Genomic DNA, 21,579 nt, shown 5'->3' with positions numbered 1-21,579 from the left:
GGAAGAAGAAAAAAGGCTTTGTTTACGTAAGCTAACATATGGCATTCGATTTCCTATACAAATATTGTACTTTTTTGCAATCGAACTGTCATTTTGTGGGCCAGGTTTATCAAAATTACAAATAATGTACAATCTTGACACTCGCCTAAGATCGTGAAGTAGTGAAGTTCCTTAAAACTATATCAGATTGATTTTGATTCAGTTGTTGCGTTGTAAAAGAAGGATTGTGGACAAGCCTCCGCTTTACAGAAACCCGTGAATTAAACAAATTACTCCGGTGTAATTACAAGAAATGAAGAAAAACTGCCACGCTAGTTATGTTTATTTTGAGTAGTGCCAGTTTATTTAAATTATGTCCACATCAATATCAACTGCATCGAAAACTATTCTTCATTACTTTTTTTTCGTTTATTTTTGTTTCAACAGTGTCTATAGAACGACGCTATCGGGCGGACGCTGTTTAGATACATTGCGTATTCTGAGTTACATTTTGAATTATTAGTTGACAGGAAAGTCGGATCATTTCTGGAAATCCCTTTGAATCCGGCACCTGTACAAACAAACACTAATTAGAAATTTTCCTTACACAAGAATGAATTTCGTGCGCCCAAACTTCCTTGAGTCAGTTTGATCAAGCTTTCGAGCGAACCAGTGTGCAAGGTTTGGTGAGTTACCTTCATTTTTCGGCATGACCGAGTCTTCATCACCGCCAGTAAACAATGGCAGTTTTTCTACACCAAGTTCGTCGGTTAATACACTGGATTTCGACTCAACAGCGGCCTTGTTATCTTTGGTAATTTTCCTGGCTTTGTTTGGTAATGGTTTGGTGATTTTGGCTTTCTACCGATTTCATGTTCTTCGTACCATCACAAACTACTTTGTTGTGTCGCTGGCGGTTGCAGACATCCTTGTTGCATGCCTCTCAATGCCATGTTGGATGTATATTCGTTTATCGGACATAAAAAAAATTCCCAAAGAAGACCAGTTTCTAAATTCAGTGCTGTATTACTCGTGACAGTACATAGACATCCTCTGTAGCACAGCTTCTATTGTGAATCTCTGTATGATCAGTGTTGACAGGCACTTGGCAATCAACTCGCCCCTAACCTATAATACCTGTATGACACCGAAGCGAGCCAGAGCTTCCATTGCCGTGGCATGGCTTTTTGCCTTTCTCTGTGCGACTTTATCCATTGTAACCGTTGTAAACTCGATCATGCCGGTGGCAGGACGAGTGTACGCGATATTTATCGCCTTTACAGCTTTCTTCATTCCCTTGTTAATCCTCATTGGAGTGTACAGTAAAATTTGCTGCGTTGCTTTGCGACAGGTTCGTGAGATCCGCAACGCTCATTCTAGCGTTCAACACGGAATTCAACGCGAGCACAACATCACTTTTCGCCGTGAGCTCAAAATTACGAAGACCTTGGGCATTGTAGTCGGAGCGTTCATACTTTGCTGGGGACCTTTCTTCTCGCTTGTTGTCGTCTACGCCGTTTGTAAAACTTGCCCCGATGGTAGAGACTGGGTGGGACTCACAAAATGGCTGCATTACTCGAACAGTACTTTGAATCCACTGATTTACATGTTGTTCACGCGAACTTTTCGCTCTGCCTTCAAACGGCTTCTTCTTCGCGGACTTTGCTGCAAGTGGCACGGTGGAACTCGCTTTAATTTAAGCATCTTGAAATCGGGTAGCGTTGAACCTACTCAAATGTTCTCGACAAAAACCGTAGGGATGAGTCCCGCATTTCAGCGGAGAATAACTGGAATAGAAAACAGTGCAATACGTATGACAAGTATGGAACAAACGCAAACTTATCCTTTGCCAGCGCAAAAGGCTGACATCTCAAGTTAGCAAACTTTCGTATCTAGCGAAAAACAGGTATACATATCCATAAAAGCTGTCAGTATGGGTGGATAAAAATTGAGCTAAGTAAGTTTTCAAGAGTCTGTCAAAAATTAAGATGGAGGGCGAATCGGATTTTTTGTTGAATTTGTAACTTACATAACAGGCCGGAGCAAACCCTCTGTTCTCCATTGTTTGCTTGTTTTGTCAAAAAAACAAAGACCGATAAAAGCGCGGTATACTTGTTGTTTTGTTTACTTTCATAAGCCGATGTGTTGGTAAAATTGATTGTATAAATTTAAACGTTACAGATTTATAGATTTTTCAGCAAATCGAAATACTTTTACCCTTAAAAATATGTTTACCCCTTCGCTAAAAAGGGGATAGAGAGAAGGGCAATCGGACGCGCGTGCATGTAAATCAAGGGGCGGAATAGCGTTACTATCTTAAGAGTTACTAATAACATTCTACGCTTTTTTCACGCCAGTGCTAGTCTACAAGATTAAAGTTATTTTCTTTATTTCTATTCTTAGGTGTGAGATCGTAGCTAATGGAACTACTCTTAATTTCAAGACAATTAACCACCATCATCATCATCATCATCATCATCATCATCGTCGTCGTCGTCGTCGTCGTCATCATCATCATCATCATCATCATCATCATCTTTATTTTAACACGTAAGACAATCATTAACATGTACAAGAAAAAGATACAAAAGGTGGTCTCCCTGTGAGTCGTGCAAAGTAATATACCTTAAAATTACAATTATCATGTTCTGAAAATAAACCCTGACATTTACTGAAAATATTTCTGTTATTTACTAAGTAGGATTGTCATCTCGTAAATGGAAAGTTATCAAAAACCTACACATGAATACTATTTGTTCACACGAAGGGAGCAGGGATGACGCAGTGGTACTAAATTCTCACCGGGAGCCCCCACTCCCAAACGCCCCAGGTTGAGATAAGTTACGGGAAGAGACGAGCCCGGAGGCGGAAAGGAGCGAGAGCTCACGCAGGAAAGCGAGCCATCTGTGTCCGTTTTAACGAAGAGAGGAATAAACAGGATAAAACAGGCCTATTTATACTAAACTGGTAAATATTATGCACAACCAGTTCCCCTGAGGGTCCACAGATGCGCGGGAATTTGAATACACAGGTCTCGTCAGGAATAGGGGGCGTTTGTGCTTGGCGGCTTCCAGTGAGAATAGTGGTTCGATTCCCGGATTCGCGTCATTTGTGGGTTGAGTTTGCTGTTGCGTTGGTTGTTGTCCTCTCTCCGAGAGGTTTTTCTCTTGATACAACATTTCTAAATTGCAATTCTATCTGGAAATTGTCCTCAATTAGCGCTCATGTTTATTTTATTTATTTATATCATCGCCTGAACAATCACAAGTCAGCGCATTTAATTCTGCCTTAATTCAACGCCTATGCAGTTAAAAAACTGACCTTTTCTTGCTGCCATTGGCTTCTAGCATGCGCTTGCCACATTACTAGCCGAACACTGGGTGTTCGGTTATGTTACCATTATGTAACACGATCATTGCCTTTTAGAGGTGCCACTATACTTGCGTCTTTTTCTCCCATAAATTTTGGTGTTTTGACCTTCGTCCCTATTTTCTGTCCAGCGTTCTCGGCTCCTTTGGGGTGGGTTAAAAAGCAAACTCGACTTGTGGAGAGTGCTAGTTTCGCTAATTAGTACGCTCTGCAGACCTACATTTTGGAATATTCCGTATATGGAAAAATGAGTGATATGCGCACGGGGATTGACTGAATCAACATGATCCCGGCAGTTCACAAAAATTGAAAAGCAAATTACCAAGTGCATTCTTCTTTTTTTGTTGTTGAGATTTTGAACAACAACCTAAAGTGAAGGCTAAGGGAAAAGTTTGACCAGCAATTCAACGATGTGGGGGGAACTATCTTCGATCGACTGACATGCTGAAGTGTGACAAGCATTTAGAACAAAATATTTGCTTTTCTATGGGAAGAATTCGCTGAGACGTTCTTTACAATATGTGGTAATAGTGTTGCAGCATGTGTACGTATCTGTCAAGTGATTTTTTGACATATTTGTGCATCTTCCATGAGTATCTTTAACATATCTTTAACATATTAACATATCTTTTAAAGTAAGCTTTATGCCTTACGCGCTTAAATTACTTTATTATTGTTAAATTTAGTTTATGTACATATTTAGTATATTCTAATATAATTTGTAACGCGCTTGTCATCATTGCATGTTAAAAAGCGCAATATAAATTAATAAATTATTATTATTATGAGTAGACAAGGGACTAAAGGTCCGGCAAAACGATTGCATCATCCAATGTCAGTTGTTCACTCCAGCATTTTTGGATGATGTTAATGTTGAACGATCGAGGGGGCCAACGACATGGCACTGCTTGAAATTGTAGAAATAAATTTAAAAAGTTCAAAAAAAAAAAAAAAAAGGTGGCCAAACGAATGCAACATGTTTGATCAACAATTGAACTCAAGGGCCTGGGAACAAAATTTACCCAGAGTTCTAAATCTAAATCTATATCTAATTATTAAAAACTGGATCATTTTATAATGCAATTCCAGGGATTTGATTGGCTTAGCGGCCATGGTATATGAGCTATTATACCATGCCCGAGGATAGGGATCATTAAAATGGTCTTCTGGTTGTTCTTGCTAAGCGAAACCAGCCATAACTTACAGTATTTCTTGATTGTTTTTAATAAAACAATTATTCTACTCGCGCTTATTGGATATGAGATGATTATAGCCAACTCGGCGCTTCGCGCCTCGTTGGCTATCTATCATCTCATACCCAACGCGCGCTCGTGGAATAATTGTTAAATATCATTATGTCGGCAAAATCGTATGGGACATCACGCCAACTCTAGAATTAAGGCCCGTCAGGAGAAAAACTAGGAAACATTGTTGCGGAGGCAAATGTTTCCCAGTTAAGCCGCACGGGAAACATATATTGCGGAGACAAGAAATTGTTTTTGCCTCAGGTCAAAAACATTTTGTTTCCCAGTCACAAATTTTGCGTCCAAAACATGTGTTTCCCAGTTTAGCCACCATGAAAGTAATGTTGACTAGCTTCCAGTGTTGCTCATTAAAAATGTTTCATAGCAGCGGCGAGCGTACAACAATGGCTGACGGCGTAGTCGAAGTAGAAGAACGACAAGCAGATCATAGAAAAGGAAAGGAAAAGACGGAAAGGAATTGGAAGGACGAGGAGATTGAGCACTCATTACCTTGTATTCATGAGGACAGAGCCTGTTTGTAGGATGTAACTCTACATTTGACTAGCTCTGACTACACTCTGTTTTTTTTTTTATAAGAACGTCTAATTTTGGAGCTGAGGCTGAACGTTCTTATATTTTTTGCGATTTGAGGTTGAAAACGTTCTGAAGATGTTCTTAAATTACATGGTATACACTAGATGTATTTCAGTAAGTCAATGCAGGAAACCTATCAAAGTACATTGCCTGCTGAGATATGGGATCAAGAACTGCTGATTATGACAAACCGAGATGTGTGTCACCATTGTTAATGCTATACAAAACATGCCCTTAAGTATTTGGATAATTTATATTTGTTACCTTGATTTTATATACAGATTAGCAAAATAAAAACGTTCTTCATCGACTCTCAGCCTGAGGAATGTTTTTAATACGTTCTTAAAATTTTGGTTAAACTTAGCCTCGACGTTCTTATAAAAAAAGGTTCTTATAAAAAAAAAACAGAGTGTACATGAACTAAAGGGACAAATATGAATTAGAAGTAGTTTAACTTACTGCTAAATTGATGCACAGATGTCAGAGAAATATGGTATCACAAGGGACGATTAGAAAAGCAAATGGAAAATTCCGAGATCACAATTTATGAGGGAACAACCCCTGAAACGAAACAGAAGTCTGGCCAACCGACAAGCGATGTATTGTGTGTAGCCCTGGGCATGAGAATATGCAAAAATTCTACCCCAGAACTTCTTCGGAAGTCAGTTTATTATTATGCGCATGCGTGACCCTTTGTTTTCCGGAACAATGTTTCCTCGTTTAGCCCCCGGGGCAGCAAAACATTTGTTTGCTTCCCGCTAATTTAGCCACTCTCGAAACATAACAAGAAACAGTGTTTCCGCAACAATGTTTTCTAGTTTAGCCAGGCCTTTGAAAACAAAGCCGTGGGTGGGTGTCTAAAAATATCAAAACATTGTGTACACTGAAGGTAAACATTTAGGACGGGATCCGCTATTATTGAGTTACGATGAGTTTCTTCACGCTCAAAATGATATTTGCATAGAGTTTTGTTTACTGGATTCCAAATGATTGACCGTTGCATAATCAGTAAACTGAGTAGAAACACCAAGAAACTCGTTGCACAGTCAACAAAGCTCCCTAAAGAAGAGTACAAGTAATGAGATGATGCCGCTGGAATTGTAAACAAGAGGTGAATATGTGGCGTCACGGCAAACATAAATATATTCATCGTTATTGGCGTAGACCTTAAGGTCTACAATTAAAAAAGATGTTTGCATAGCGAACTGTCTGCATTGTTTTGATATGTCGTGTTTAAGCATATGGGCTTCACAAATGAAGGCGAGATTCCAAGCATGCGAGGAGCTTTTATTTGAGTGTATTAATTAAATTTTAGTGATCGAAGAACAAAATTGTTGCCAGGAAACTGATAATAAAAAAAAGACGTGTTTCTCGGTAGTTTTGGTAGTTTATCCCTGGAATCCCTCTGTTTGAACATCTTGACATTGTCATGAAGTTTCCTGTAGAAAATAAACAGAATTGTAAGTATTGCGTGGCGACTAAAAGTATAGCAGTTCCTTTATTGCCCATCACGTTATTATTGTTCGCATTCTTAGAGATTAATGGTTTTGCTACTCAGTTTGGTCGTTGGAAACACTCTAAAAAGAATGCATTTTTTATCCCATGCACTGTCAGTGTGTGTGTGTACATAAGGGTGTAGGACGATATTCCCAGAGACCAAATCCAGGTTGTTCGGAAACTGATCAACGCTAATTCATGATTAAAAGTTATCCGAGGGTTTCATCTCTCTCGTTGAAAATGTTTTTAAAGGCTAATTTAAGCTTATTGCAAGGAAACGTCTATGTTAAAGACAAAGAGAGAAATTTCTTTAAGAATTAGCTTAATCGGGCGCTGAACAACTGGGCCCAGATACGTTTATGCAGGATTGGATAACTTGGATAGGTACATGTACTGTAGATTGCATTAGATAAATGAAAGTGGCGGGAATATCCAAAACAGACCAAAAACGATTAAGCAAAGAAAGTACGGCAAGCAAGCAAGTGGCAAGCGAGTCAGTGAGTATTAATACCTCATTGACTCAATAAATGAGTGCATAAGTGAGTGTGGGAGTACAAACAGTAATAGTATCTTTTCTGTGTCTTATTCTTCAAAGGGAGACATTGGTCTGATCTAAAGAATGAACATCAACTAACTCAATAAAAAAAAATAATTACTACTATAAGATATCTATTGACTCACTGAGTGAGACACGATACAAAAAGACTAAAGGGCACGAAGGCAAGCTCTCCAGCGATACGTGGCCACAGTCAAGAATAAACCCAAACCATATATAGACAAGGACGTTGTTTAAGCCCTAAAAAAGTGACCATTACCTGCGTTTAAGCACTTCCAGGATCGTTCTCTGCGTCGTATGGGAAATCCAGGCCAGGTATGTCAAATTCCTGGTCTACTGGATTTTCTGCATTGTAGAGGGCACTTCCAGCGTCATTTTCGTTGTCATCGTACAGGGCGCTTCCGGGGTCGTTGTCCGGCAAAGTCTTACCAGTGACCAATGTAGCGATGACCAGTAGAAGGAGAATTCGAAGCATTAGCGCCATAACACTGGAAGGTGGATACCACAGTTTTATTAAGAGGCGCTACAGCTAGGCAAAAATTTAATCAGAATACCTAGGATTATATGCAGGTTTACTGTACATGTTTCTTTTTCTTTCTCTCTCTCTCTCTCTCTCTCTCTCTCTCTCTCTCTCTCTCTCTCTCTCTCTCTCTCTCTCTCTCTCTCTCTCTCTCTCTCTCTCTCTCTCTCTCTCTCTCTCTCTCTCTCGCTTTCTCTTTCTCTCTCATGCATGAAGAGAGAAGGTTAGAAGTAAACACGATCGAGTAAACATAAAATTAGCAATTAGCGCTCAATTAAGTTAGTCCATCCAAATAAACCTCAAAATTAACCCTCATATTTCAATATAAACGGCAATAGTCATTGACAAATCGTAGTTTTATCAGCCAACAGCCAGAGCTTCACACGACAGGAGTACCATAATTTTTCTGTAGTGTGTTTGTACGAAAGTAATTGCTCCCCGATCATGATGTTGCCGTTCCAAATTTGCTATCCGGCTGAATGTTAAAAAAGACACAACAAATACAGAACTATATATTTTAGTAAATACTATTGCTTTAACTAAAAGGAATGACTTTTTCAATACCTTAAGATCAGTGAATGTTTGACAATGTCAAGTAGAATCCTTACACGGGTATGATGATCTTTTGCTTGTTTCACAAGTGATGTGAAATTGGATGATTGTCTGTTTTTCTTTTAAGTTACACACGAACAAATTCCTTGGAAACGAACAGTTAAAAGCAAGAACGTGAAATTCAAGGTGGGAAAGCATAAAGAACTCACACGTTGCTGTTTTAATTAACACCAACAAAACAGCTTGAGATAAACTTTTTAAAGACATCTTCTAAATAAAATATTCCAATCTGCTTATTTGCGCTTTAGAATAGTTACATTGTAAGAATAGTGATCATGGTTACATATCTTGATAATGTAATTAATCAACTTCTTCCCCAAATGGCTTTTTTGTCAGTCATTCTGTTTGTTATCCTACCGATCAAAGTATAAGCTCTTCAGATTTCCAGAAAAGCAGACACGTTTGGAAGAGATGCTCCAACGTAAACACAATAATTTTTATGTGTCAAATGTCCCGCAAAGGACTAGTTCAAAATTATGAAATAAATCCACTGAAGATTCAAATGCTAATATTTTTAATAAGAAGTGAATTTTCAGCGACAGCAATTGTCCAAGTGCAAGTTCCTAGTGAAGGGTGTTAGAGGTGGGCGTTCTCTTGGTTTATATGGAGATAGCGAAGTGAGGAGTAAAAACATGAACAGGTGAATGTGAAGAAACTGTCAGGCTATGAATAACAAAAAAGAGAAGGCCACACACGGCCATCGATAAAAATGTAGTGCTTTTAAAGTGGCAAGAAAAGATGTAAGTGTACGGTCCCTTGGAAACGCCCATTCATAAGCAAGCACGCAGACTAACACTTTACCTCTTCTAAAATAAAAGACATTGTTTTCTATCCGTATACGTCAATAGAATTCTTAGCTTTGCTTGACGCCAAAACTGTTTAGGTGAACACGTTTTGAAGTAATTATGAAATATCTAGACGCCCCACTCGGTAATCAACACTGGAGAGTTGAAATGAGGACATGAATTCGACACTGTAAACAAATTGGAAAGAGAAGCTTCTCAAGTTAACAGGCCAACACTGTTTTCTATTCCTACAAATCAATAGCATTCATAACTCCACTTGATGACAAAACTGTATCCAAGCCATGAAAAAGGTGTTGAACTGGCCTAGAATGGTCTAGATGCTCCCACAAACAAGCAACGGGGCGTGAATTTCATTGTCCACCAAAACAGTTTTCGCTTAATTGCACACGGGCACATTAAACATCGTTATGTAAACAAATTCGTTTTCGAAACTGAGGTAAATGTTTTCAGGAAGAATTTTCTTTCCTGACTCGTGTGCGTAGACGGATGAACTTGCACGAGCACATATTAAGCATAATTCAGAACACTGAGTCAGCTATTAAAAGACAGTTTAGACGGTGCCGTTAACAAAACCACGTTCTAAGCCGTTTTTAATTTTGCCACCAATCATATCAAAACATTGGCTGCTGCTGACGGTAGCAAGAAGGATTGTATCCCAGACTAGAAAACTATTTATCTACTTAAAATAAAACACTTATACACAGATTTGGAGGCCCACTGATCGCCTTAAGCCTCAGCCTGAGTTAGACTTTGTTTAAATAACTTGCCCTATGTCTTGCTGGGAAGCGTTTTCTTGTACAGGAGGTTTATAATCTCATACCCCGATCTCAGTAGTCGGTTCGGGAGTGTCGAAACGAGATTAGGAGGTTTAAAACCCGGGGGGTGGGGACTCCCCAAAAAAATGGATAGGAGTGTCCAGCCCGCTTCCCAAAACCCTTAACCTTTTTATGACCAAAATCTGCGATTTTCCCAGCCCTATTTACGACCTGATTCAAAAACAGTTGGGAAAGTCTTCTCTAGAGATTTTATATCAAAAAACAAATGATTTATTCCTGATGATATGTTTAAAACTAGGATGACTATTGATTGTCATTTGAGATGTCCGCCAGCTCGTCGCCTTGATAATACCACAAGTTTCACTGCAGAATCAGTTTTCCTGGAAGCATAATTTCTTCCCGTTAATCCTTGGATTTGCGCTGTTGAAACCGTCGAGTATTCCTTAGAAATTCTCCTTTCGATTTACCGTTTCGAAAAGGTGTGTCATCCTTCCGAAAACGCGAAATTGGCGGGTTGAATATTTAAGCTTGAAGCGCGTGTGCGCCATTTTGACTGTAATCTGATGTATTTCCAGTATATTTTCGGAAGTCAAAACGTTTATCTTTCTAGGGCCCCCAAAGACCAAAAAATATATGCGCAGACAATGGATTCTGATTAGTCAGTCTTTTCTAAAGACAATTGGAACAATAGAGGACAAAAATATTCCTTCTAGGGGAGGAGAAGGGCGAACGACTGTGTGTGTAGCCCTCGGCATGAGAATATTTTTACCCACACTTCTTCGGAAGTCAGTTTATTATTATGCACATGCGTGACCCTTTGTTTTCCGGAACAATTTTTCCTCGTTTAGCCCCCGGGCCGGGGACAGGAAAACATTTTGTTTGTTTCACCTCAGAAACATAACAAGAAAAAATGTTTCCTAGTTTAGACAGGCCCTTTTGAAAACAAACCCGTGCCATATTGGTTTGTCCAAAATATGGCGCGAGACCGATCGGATCATCTTCTCACTTTTCCTGGTCTTACAGTTTCACTTACTCCTTTACCCTTTCTCTTTCTATTTGAAGAGAGATCGCTTGTGCTTGTGTTTAAGCTTTCGTCGTTGAGATATTCAAGACTTTGTACGTTCGCCATCAGCACTGTAGCTTGAGCACTCGCGCGGCAACGCGCGAAGCAAATATAAACAAGACAAGACGCTGTGGGAGCGTATACTTGGGCGTCGTTGTATTAGGAGTATGTGAGCATGCACGTAAGTTCAGTCTTTGATTACAGGTGAACGATTAAAGACACGCGGAGAGTCTAGGCATCACTTTGTATTTGCGATAAACGTGATCTAGTTCAACCGAAAATGTCACGAAAACAAAATAAAACATTACTCTCTTACTAAACATGTCGGATTTTTTAACCATGAGGTGCATCTAAGATAATAATGGATTTTGGCGACAAAGGAGAATTTGTGGTTCCAGTGGTAATGATGAATTTTGGCGACAAAGGGGTAATTGTAAGAATACCTTTTCCCCCTGACACCCCTACTTTCTGAGCTTTTTGTGACAGATCATCTGTCGCAGTGTTCCAACTTTTTCCCTTTTTAACGTGTTATATGACACGCGTGCGAAAAGACATGCGTGCGATATGGCACGCGTGTGATAAGACAAACCTCACAGTGTTATATGACACGCGTGCGAAAAGACATGCGTGCGATATGGCACGCGTGTGATAAGACAAACCTCACATATCCGATTTACAGAAAGTTAACTCAACGAATCTATTTCATGATCACTGGAAGAGGGGCAGAACTTTAATGACAAAATCAAAGCGCTCTGTGAGTGACCAGTGGATGGGTTATTTATAACTATGTCTACAGTTACTTGTTTAAAAACACGCAAAAAAGAAAATAAACTTCACTCCCACTGTTCCTTTCGATATGAAAGGCAACGCAAAGGTCGAAGTGTACTTAATGATTTTTGCGTGATTGCCAATGGACAAAACATTATGACACAAAAGAGAGTGTTTCCATGCAGGTTTTAGAAGGGCTTTAAATGAAAGAAGTTGGGTTAATAAAGTGGAAAGACACTGCAGCTCCTGTGGCGATTGAATAACAAGCATTAATCGTCCAGTTTTCCTTCCAAGAACCGCCGAAATATTTTCTTCCTTAATACCGCGTTGCCTGATGAAACTTGATACACATGAGCGATTTTGGTTGCCTAGCTCGTGACCGAAATCTTCCGGGTGTTTTCAGCGCGGCAGTTCCTTTCTGCATTCAAACGACGGCTTCTCTCAACGTTTTGCAACATAGGAAGGGGCGTTCAGTTTTGCTAAAACCCGGGTGCTAAAGTTGCGATTTTGGCTTTATCCAGCGTAAAAATAAAAATGCGTTTAGCGTTGCGGTTGTTGTTGATATAAATATGCAAATTTTCGGCGTTTACATTTGTTCCAATGAATCGATCTTATCGCTTAAGCCTGGTTCACACTTGCGACATAACGACATAACGACATAATCGCTTATGTCGGTAATGTGAACACTGACATAAAGACATAAGGTTGGGTGAAAAGAATACTTGAAAAATGGCGGAACAAATACTTGTTACCTTGAGAGGATTTTATTTGTTTCCGCGGCGAAGGCGTTGTCGACGACAACAAAGTGAAAAAATTGCTAGAAGAAAAGAGTGGGTGCGTCCAGTATTTCAGGAAGAAGCTACAAGAGCATCTACACGTCTCTTATCATACAAGGAGGCCGTGTGGCCCAGTGGTAAGGGCGCCGGACTTGAAATCCGGAGGTCCCGGTTCAAGTCTCGCCTCGGCCACGCTTGTAAATAGCCAGCTGGTTTGCCTCCTTCCAGTTGGGATTTTTAACATGTTATGTTTGATTTGATTATTATTTGTTTCCTGTTATTTCTGAGTGGAATGCCTGTAAACTAGCTTTGGGTAGCTAAGTGCATTTCCACTATAAACAAAGCATTTATTTATTTATTTTATTTATACAATATTGGATAAGTTCGAACCGCTTCAGCAAGTTCGTCTTCATCTACACGAGCCGCACCAGGGTTGCTCCGTCATATCTTCCAACTCCACAGTAGCCGCCATATTGAAAGTAGTGCTGGTGGCGAACTGGGTTCGACAATTTTTGCCGCTCACGAGTTATCTGACATGTTCTCGTAGCCCTCGTTAGTTTGCGTCGCGTTAAAGAACGTCTAATAAAGATGAATTGAATAACTTTGGTTTCACACTCGTTTGAGAAGAGCTCCCTGGTACTGTCGAAAATCTGTGAAGAATGTTTAATTATCAGCCTTAAGTAAGCGTACGTTTACAGTAAGCGTACGTAACCTGCGTTTATACCGCTGGATGAAACACAGCTCGCGTGCCGATCGAGCTTGCAATGTTTGACAAGACGAGAGAACGGTAAATTGAATGAAATTCAAAATCTTAGACACGCACCTTTGTTTTTACCGTGCAATACCAACAAAAGAAAAATTTTAATTAGCCGTGCATTCTGACACACTGCTCAGATGCCGGCGTATCATTTCACTCACTGCCGATTGTTTAGCGTGTCAATTTGGCGTACCCGTGCGTTCACCTTTTTCCCTGTTTTCCCGTGGAGGGTCACATTTTGGCTTTATCCAAGTAAACGTAAATATAGAAATTAATACGTTAAGCTTTGATTGTCGCTGCGAATTAACAAACTTTCAGTGTCTGGTGAATAGATCTTATCGCTCACACTGGACCCCGAATGAAATTTATTTTCGAAGCTTTAGTTTTAGTTATCGTTGTAAATCGAACGAAAAACTCAGCTATGGAACAAAATGATTGGTTGTTCTCCAAAAAGGTGATTTTTGACAAAACTTTGCTGGTTTGCTGTTTTGAAGGTTTTTTGCCGTAAACGTATGGACACAATAATATTGCTAACTGCAGAGCAGTCTTTTGAGCTCAGTTTTTCGGTCCATGTTCATCATTTACCATTGAAGTTTAATTTTTTTTAATCTCGTCCCATTTTACTTCATTTAAGAAAATTTAATTCTTAGCTTTAATGGTCAAACAAACGCCTCGCAACACTGTCAGTCGTTGGCATAAACTCTGACAAATTCTTTTAGTTTCGTCTTGCATACATTTCTCTAATTTTAACATTGATTTGTGACAATCTTGACAGAGAATAAACACAACTTTCGTTAAAAGCGAATCGAATGTCAAATTTGGAGTGTGATTTCATTTTCATCACTGAAAACAAAGTTTACGCAGAACATTTAAGCTTATTCGCTTGATTGTGCCAATTTGTCAAAGATAATTGTTTAGTTTATTTCTATACTGCTTGCTATACACTCGGGGAGGGTACTCCCATATATGGGCTATATGGGCTAAATAGATAGGGTATGGTTTTTGAGGTTCTCAGTCCTTAAATGGGGTATCATTTTTTCCTTATTTAGCAACGCGTTCCTGGATTAGTCCTTAGATAGGGTACCTAAATTGTATCAGTTAAATTGAAGCTTGTACGCGCCATGTAATTACGAAAAAGAAATATCTTTTTGAAACTGAAGTGTCCGCTGAAGTATTAGAAAAGCGATTTTCATAGAGATTTGTGTTTATCCGTGCACATTAGCCGTTGTTTAGGTCCCTTAATAAGGTGTCATTTTCGCGTTGGGGCCTTAAAAAGGGTATCCGTTTTCCCTTCATTTACCCTTAAATAGGGTCAGGGTACGATAACCTTCGCCGCACACCCCTATCGAAAATTTTCGGGAGTACCCTCCCCGGGGCTATAAAATATCATAGTTTTTTTTTCATTTATTACTCCAGGGTATTACTCCATTACAGCCCGAGCCGCCCTGAACCGCCCGTGATTTTCCGCAAGTCGTTCGCCCTTCCCCTCCCCTAGAAGGGATATTTTTGTCCTCTATTGTTCTAATTGTCTTTAGAAAAGACTGACCAATCAGAATCCATTGTCTGCGCATATATTATTAGGTCTTTGGGGGCCCTAGAAAGAAAAACGTTTTGACTTCCGAAAATATATCAGATTACAGTCAAAATGGCGCACACGCGCTTCAAGCTTAAATATTCAAGCCGCCAATTTCGCGTTTTTGGAAGGATTACACACCTTTTCGAAACGGTAAATCGAAAGAAGAATTTCTAAGGAATACTCGACAGTTTCAACAGCGGAAATCCAAGGATTAACGGGAAGAAATTATGCTTCCAGGAAAACTGATTCTGCAGTGAAACTTGTGGTTTTATCAAGGCGACGAGATTGCGGACATCTCAAATGACAATCAATAGTCATCCTAGTTTTAAACATATCATAAGGAATAAATCGTTAGTTTTTTTTAAGTAAAATCTCTAGAGAAGACTTTCCCAAGTGTTTTAGTACCTCCTGTACAAGAAAACGCTTCCCAGTAAGACAGTAGAGGGCCAGTTATTTAAACAAAGTCTAACTTAGGCCGTGGCTTAAGGCGATCTGTGGGCCTCCAAATCTATTTATTAATATAAGTGTTTTATTTTAAGTAGATAAACAGTTTTCTAGTCTGGGATGCAAGCCTTCTTGCTGCCGTCAGCAGCAGCCACTGTTTAGATATCATTGGTGGTAAAATTGAAAACGGCTTAGAACGTGGTTTTGTTAAACACCGTCTAAACGTTCTTTTGATAACTGACTCAGTGTTCGGAATTATGCTTGCGCTTATGTGCACATGCAAGTTCATCCGTCTACGCACACGAGTCATGAAAGAAAATTCTTCCTGAAAACATTTACCTTTTCGAAAACGAATTTGCTTACCTGACGATATTTCTCTTACCCTTGTGCAATTAAGCGAAAACTGTTTTGGTAGACAATGAAACTCACGCCTCGGTGCTTGTTTGTGGGAGCATCTAGACCATTCTAGGCCAGTTCAACACCTTTTTCATGGCTTGGATACAGTTTTGTCATCAAGTGGAGTTATGAATGCTATTGACTTGTAGGAATAGAAAACAGTGTTGGCCTGTTAACTTGAGAAGCTTCTCTTTCCAATTTGTTTACAGTGTCGAATTCATGTCCTCATTTCACTGAACTCTTCAGTGTTGATTACCGAGTGAGGCGTCTAGATATTTCATAATTGGTTCAAAACGTGTTCATGGAAACAGTTTTGGCGTCAAGCGATCCCAAGAATTCTTTTGATTTGACGTATACGGAGAGAAAACAATGTCTTTCATTTTAGAAGAGGTAAAGTGTTACACGTACTTGCTTAGGAATGGGCGTTTTCAAGGGACCGTACACTTACATCTTTTCTTGCCACTTCTTATTGACTGGTCGTGTGTGGCCTTTCATTTTTTGTTAGTCGTAGCCTGATAGTTTCTTCACATTCACCTGTTCATGCTTTCACTCCTCACTTCGCTATCTCCATATAAACCAAAAGAACCTCAACCTCTAACACCCTTCACTAGGAACTTGCACCTGGACAATTGCTGTTGCTGAAAATACACTTCTTATTAAAAATATTAGCATTTGAATCATCAATGGTTTTATTTCATAATTTTAAACTAGTCCTTTGCGACACATGAAAATTATTGTGTTTACGTTGGAGCATTTCTTCCAAAGGTGTGTGCTTTTCTGGAAATCTGCAGAGCTTACTTTGACCGGAAGGATAACAAACAGAATGACTGACAAAAAAGCCATTTGGGGAAGAAGTTGATTAATTACATTATTAAGATATGTAACCATGATCACTATTCTTACAATGTAACTATTCTAAAGCGCAATTAAGCAGTTTGGAATATTTTATTTAGAAGATGTCTTTAAAAAGTTTATCTCAAGCTGTTTCGTTGGCCTTAATTAAAACAGAAACATGTGAGTTCTTTATGCTTTCCCACCTTGAAGTTCACGTTCTTGCTTTTAACTGTTCGTTTCCAAGGAATTTGTTCGTGTGTAACTTAAAAGAAAAACAGTCAATCATCCAATTTCACATCACTTGTGAAACAAGCAAAAGATCATCATACCCGTGTAAGGCTTCTACTTGACATTGTCAAACATTCACTGATCTTAAGGTATTGAAAAAGTCATTCCTTTTAGTTAAAGCAATAGTATTTACTAAAATATAAAGTTCTGTATTTGTTGTGTTTGTTTTTAACATTCAGCCGGATAGCAAATTTGGAAGGGCAACATCATGGTCGGGGAACAATTACTTTCGTACAAACAAACTACAGAAAAATTATGGTACTCCTGTCGTGTGAAGCTCTGTTGGCTGCGTAAAACTAGAATTTGACAATTACTATAATTGCCGTTTATATTGAAATATGAGGGTTAATTTTGAGGTTTATTTGGATGGGCTAATTTAATTCAGTGCTAATTGCCAATTTTATGTTTACTCGATCGTGTTGACTTCTAACTTTCTCTCTTCATGTCTGCCTTAATACCATGATTCTACATGGGGTCTTATAGTTTGTCACTGACACTAAAGGTACAGGTCAAAATTTTCAATTTAATTGAGCACACTCTCTTGGCTTGGGAGGATTATGGATGGGAAGCGAGTACGTTTAACTTTTATGACTATCGGCTGCTTATTCCAATGTTTCGAACTTTCGGTACAGTGAGCGTTGCTCACATGTAAAGTTTAAATGAAATTTTCCTCAAGCTGTCATGATTCATGATTTTCTGTCTTCTTCAATTTTCACCCCGGAAAGAAGCGGCCAGCTGGAAATGCTTTCCGTTTAACAAACCGGCCACTCCAACAAAAAAAAAAAAAAAAAAAAAAAAAAAAAAAAAAAGAAAGAAAGAAAGAAAAAGAAACATGTACAGTAAACCTGCATATAATCCTAGGAATTCTGATTAAATTTTTGCCTAGCTGTAGCGCCTCTTAATAAAACTGTTATCCACCTTTCAGTGTTATGGCGCTAATGCTACAAATTCTCCTTCTACTGGTCATCGCTACATTGGTCACTGGTAAGACCTTGCCGGACAACGACCCCGGAAGCGCCCTGTACGATGACGACGAAAATGACGCAGGAAGTTCCCTCTACAATGCAGAAAATCCAGTAGACCAGGAATTTGACATACCTGGCCTGGATTTCCCATACGACGCAGAGAACGATCCTGGAAGTGCTTAAACGCAGGTAATGGTCACTTTTTTAGGGCTTAAACAGCTTCCTTGTCTATATATCAGATAAATGGTTTGGGTTTATTCTCTAGTTGACTGTGGCCACGTATCGCCGGAGAGCTTGCCTTCGTGCCCTTTAGTCTTTTTGTACCGTGTCTCACTGCAGTGAATCAATCGATATCTTATAGTAGTAATTATTGTTTTTTATTGAGTTAGTTGATGTTCATTCTTTAGATCAGACCAATGTCTCCCTTTGAAGAATAAGACACAAAAAAGATACTATTACTGTTTGTACTCCCACACTCACTTATTCACTCATTTACTGAGTCAATGAAGTACTTACTCACTGACTGGCTTGCCACTTGCTTGTTCTTGTTATATACCGTACTTTCTTTGCTTAATCGTTTTTGGTCTGTTTTGGATATTACCGCCACTTGCATTTATCTAATGCAATCTACGGTGCCTGTACCTATCCAAGTTATCCAATCCTACAAAACCTTGGCCCAGTTGTTCAACACCCGATTAAGCTAATTTCTTCCTTTGTTTTGACATAGACGTTTTTTTATTGCAATTAGCTTAAAATTAGCCTTTTAAAACATTTTCAACGAGCGAGATGAAACCCTCGGATAACTTTTAATGATGAATTAGCGTTGATCGGTTTCCGAACAACCTGGACTTGGTCTCTGGGCAAATCCTCCTACACCCTTATGTACAGGTACACTCAGACAGTGTATGGGATAAAAAATGCATTCTTTTTGGAGTGTTTCCAACGACCGAAGTGCGTCGAAAAACCATTAATCTCTAAGGATGCGAACAATGATAACGTGATGGGCAATAAAGGAACTGCTATACGTTTAGTCGCAACGAGCAATACTTACAATTCTGTTTATTTCTGACAGGAAACTTCATGACAATGTCAAGATGTTCAAACAGAGGGATTCCAGGGGACAAACTACCAAGGCTACCAGTAATACTGGTTTATTTCAAATAAAATGTGATAAAACTTAACTAGAAGAGTACAACAGAGAAACACGTCTTCTTTTTATTGTGAGTCTCCTCGCGACAATTTTTTCTTCGATCACCAACCTTTAATTAATACACTCAAATAGAAGCTCCTCACATACTTTCATTTAAAGGTGGGATGTCGCCTTCATTTGTGAAGCTCATATGCTTAAACACGACATATCAAAATAATGCAGAGAGTTCGCTTTGCAAACATCTTTTTTAATTGTAGACATTTATGTTTACGGCAATAACATTATGTTATTCACCGGCCGAGGGCACAGATGAATATATTTATGTTTGCCGTGACGCCACATAATATTATTCACCTCTTGTTTACAATTCCAGCGGCATCATCCCATTTCTTGTACTTTTCTTTAGGGAGCTTTGTTGCCTGTGCAACGAGTTTCTTCCCGTTTCTACTCAGTGTACTGATTATGCAACGGTCAATCAATTGATATCCAGTAAGCAAAACTCTATGCAAATATAATTTTGAGCGTGAAGAAACTCATCGTAACTCGATACTGAATGTAGAGAAGGCGGATGCGAGTAACACGACTTCGTTCTGCCCAATAACGAAATCTTGAATGAAATCAAGTACAACAGTGAATGCCTTCAGATGCGCATTTGCCTTACGATCCTGATCTATATCAGTTTTATCGCAGTTATAATAGTGGCTCTGGCTGTATCATGGAGGTAATTGATGTACTTCAGATAGAACGATTTGCGACAGGACGGGTGAAACTGGGCCTCTCTCGCAAACAGGCCTTCGTCTTGCACCTTGCGATGTAGACGGCTATTTAATACCTAGTTCAAGGGCTCGAGGCTCTATCTGTTTCCAAGTAGGCTCCTTTAGACTGCCCCTAGACTTTGGAATCTGCTTCCTACCACAATAAGATCTATTTTTAGTTTAGATATTTTTAAAATCAGACTTAAAACTTTTTGTTTAATAGGGCATTTAATTAGTTACTATAGTTATTATAATTAATTTGCATTATTGATGAATTATTGATGAATTATTTTATTATTTATGGCATTTTAGAATTGTAATTTTGAACTTTTAATTTATTTTTAATTTAATATTTATTGTAAGGCGCAGTTGAATATTTTTATAGAAACTGGGCGGTATAAATTTAAATTTATTTATTATTATTATTATTATTATTATTTATTATTATTATTACTATTATTATTATTGTTATTATTATTATTATTTTTATTATTTATTATATTATATTATTTATTTAGAGCTCCATCCTCGGTCTTGAACATTGGAAACTTGATGCATCGCTCTGTTTTCCCAGACAATTTCAGTTCAAGCTTTTCACAGAAAATGCACTCTGGAGGAAACAACCTAATGGCAGATGACGATGATTTACGGGAAGAGCGTATTGTCTAGCCTCTATCATTAGGTGTCATGCAACACTTCAAGCGATCCTGGTTTTTAGTAAACTTTTGGTAACAGCCTCGGTGATAGCCAATTGCTTCCAAATTTGCACTTGGAAAATGACCACAAATGACCTCAAAGCGTCCTTAAAAAACTACAACAATTATGATTTTACATCACTTTATTCAATATCGAAATGGCATTAGATTTTAATTGTAAATTAGAAATTAAAGATGGCCACCAAGATGGCCGCCAAGAAGGCCGCCAAAACGAGGCCTTGGGATTATCTTTAGAGAAGGGGACATACAAATTCGTTAAATCGACATCTTAAGGATTACAAAAATGTAAGTTAGAAAAATATATCACAGGGGTGCATGAGAACCCTATCATCCTACTAGACTAATTAATGAACGAAAAATTTGACTTGAAGAGAAAAAAATTCAACGTTTCGTCGCCCCGGATCGGAGTAAAATGATTTCACTTCAAGATTTTCCGTGCATTCCGGTTACCGTGTTGTTGGAAAATTCTGCCGCTCCCAGACCCAGACGTATAGATTGTAGGATTTTCAGGATACCGCCTACGTACAAACAGACAAAAAAGCAATTAGATGGATAGCCCATTTTACAGTAGTGTGCTTAGTGACCTGGTCTTGGATTCTAAGCGAGGCTGGGGGTGCCCTTGTTTTGATACAAACCTCACTGCTTTTCATATGTAGATTATACTGTTCTTATGCTAACTATTTGCATTTACACATGAAAAGCAGTGAGATCTGTATCAAAACAAGGTCAGCCCCAGCCTCGCTTTCAATTCAAGACCAGGTCACTAAGCACACAACTGTAAAATGGGCTATTAGATGAAAGTGTCACTTTAACTGAGACCAGCGATCGAGCACCCTTCTCCCTTCCTCTTTCTACCCCCTGTCACGCGGGCTAGGTTTCTGCATGGCTAGCGCTGTTATATTGAGAAATACTTTAAGTAGTTCATGGGTTAGGTTCGGCTTATAAAAAGTTCGACGTCTGAATACGAGCCGTTCCAAAGCCGATATTCCCGGCTGAGCCAGCTGGGAAGAACGGCTGAGCCGTTCCAAATTCAAACTGAGCCATTTTCCATTGATTCACACGCCGAAGTTTTCAAGTGTTTAATTGAGGTATTAGGTTTGGCTCATGAAAAGGTCGGAGTAGGAAACTTCTTGTAATT

At 38.9% G+C, this 21,579-nt stretch overlaps 2 long non-coding RNA genes, 1 other non-coding gene and 1 pseudogene across 4 annotated transcripts; 3 read left to right on the top strand and 1 right to left on the bottom strand.

The window, feature by feature from the left end:
- Positions 1–412: 412 nt before the first annotated feature.
- On the top strand, positions 413–2,787 carry LOC146466495 (D(1) dopamine receptor-like; annotated as a pseudogene). Its single transcript, XR_014867995.1, has 2 exons — positions 413–1,885; positions 2,383–2,787. The product of XR_014867995.1 is annotated as a D(1) dopamine receptor-like (transcript).
- A 3,668-nt stretch (positions 2,788–6,455) lies between these two features.
- Positions 6,456–8,388, bottom strand: LOC146466494 (uncharacterized). The gene is made up of 3 exons (XR_014867942.1): positions 8,324–8,388; positions 7,499–7,727; positions 6,456–6,625 (listed from the first exon to the last, which is right to left on the bottom strand). It is a non-coding gene; the product is annotated as an uncharacterized LOC146466494 (long non-coding RNA).
- Positions 8,389–12,680: 4,292 nt separating this feature from the next.
- On the top strand, positions 12,681–12,752 carry Trnas-uga (transfer RNA serine (anticodon UGA)). Its single transcript has one exon. It is a non-coding gene; the product is annotated as a tRNA-Ser (tRNA).
- A 4,115-nt stretch (positions 12,753–16,867) lies between these two features.
- Positions 16,868–19,022, top strand: LOC146466492 (uncharacterized). Its single transcript, XR_014867974.1, has 3 exons — positions 16,868–16,944; positions 17,781–18,009; positions 18,893–19,022. It is a non-coding gene; the product is annotated as an uncharacterized LOC146466492 (long non-coding RNA).
- The last annotated feature ends 2,557 nt before the right edge of the window (positions 19,023–21,579 follow it).

This window comes from Pavona decussata, unplaced genomic scaffold (genome assembly GCF_977016875.1).
Source record: "Pavona decussata unplaced genomic scaffold, jaPavDecu1.1 SCAFFOLD_143, whole genome shotgun sequence".
NCBI lineage: Eukaryota > Metazoa > Cnidaria > Anthozoa > Scleractinia > Agariciidae > Pavona > Pavona decussata.
Note: the sequence above shows the minus strand (reverse complement) of the source record. Positions and strands in the feature narration are given on the sequence as shown.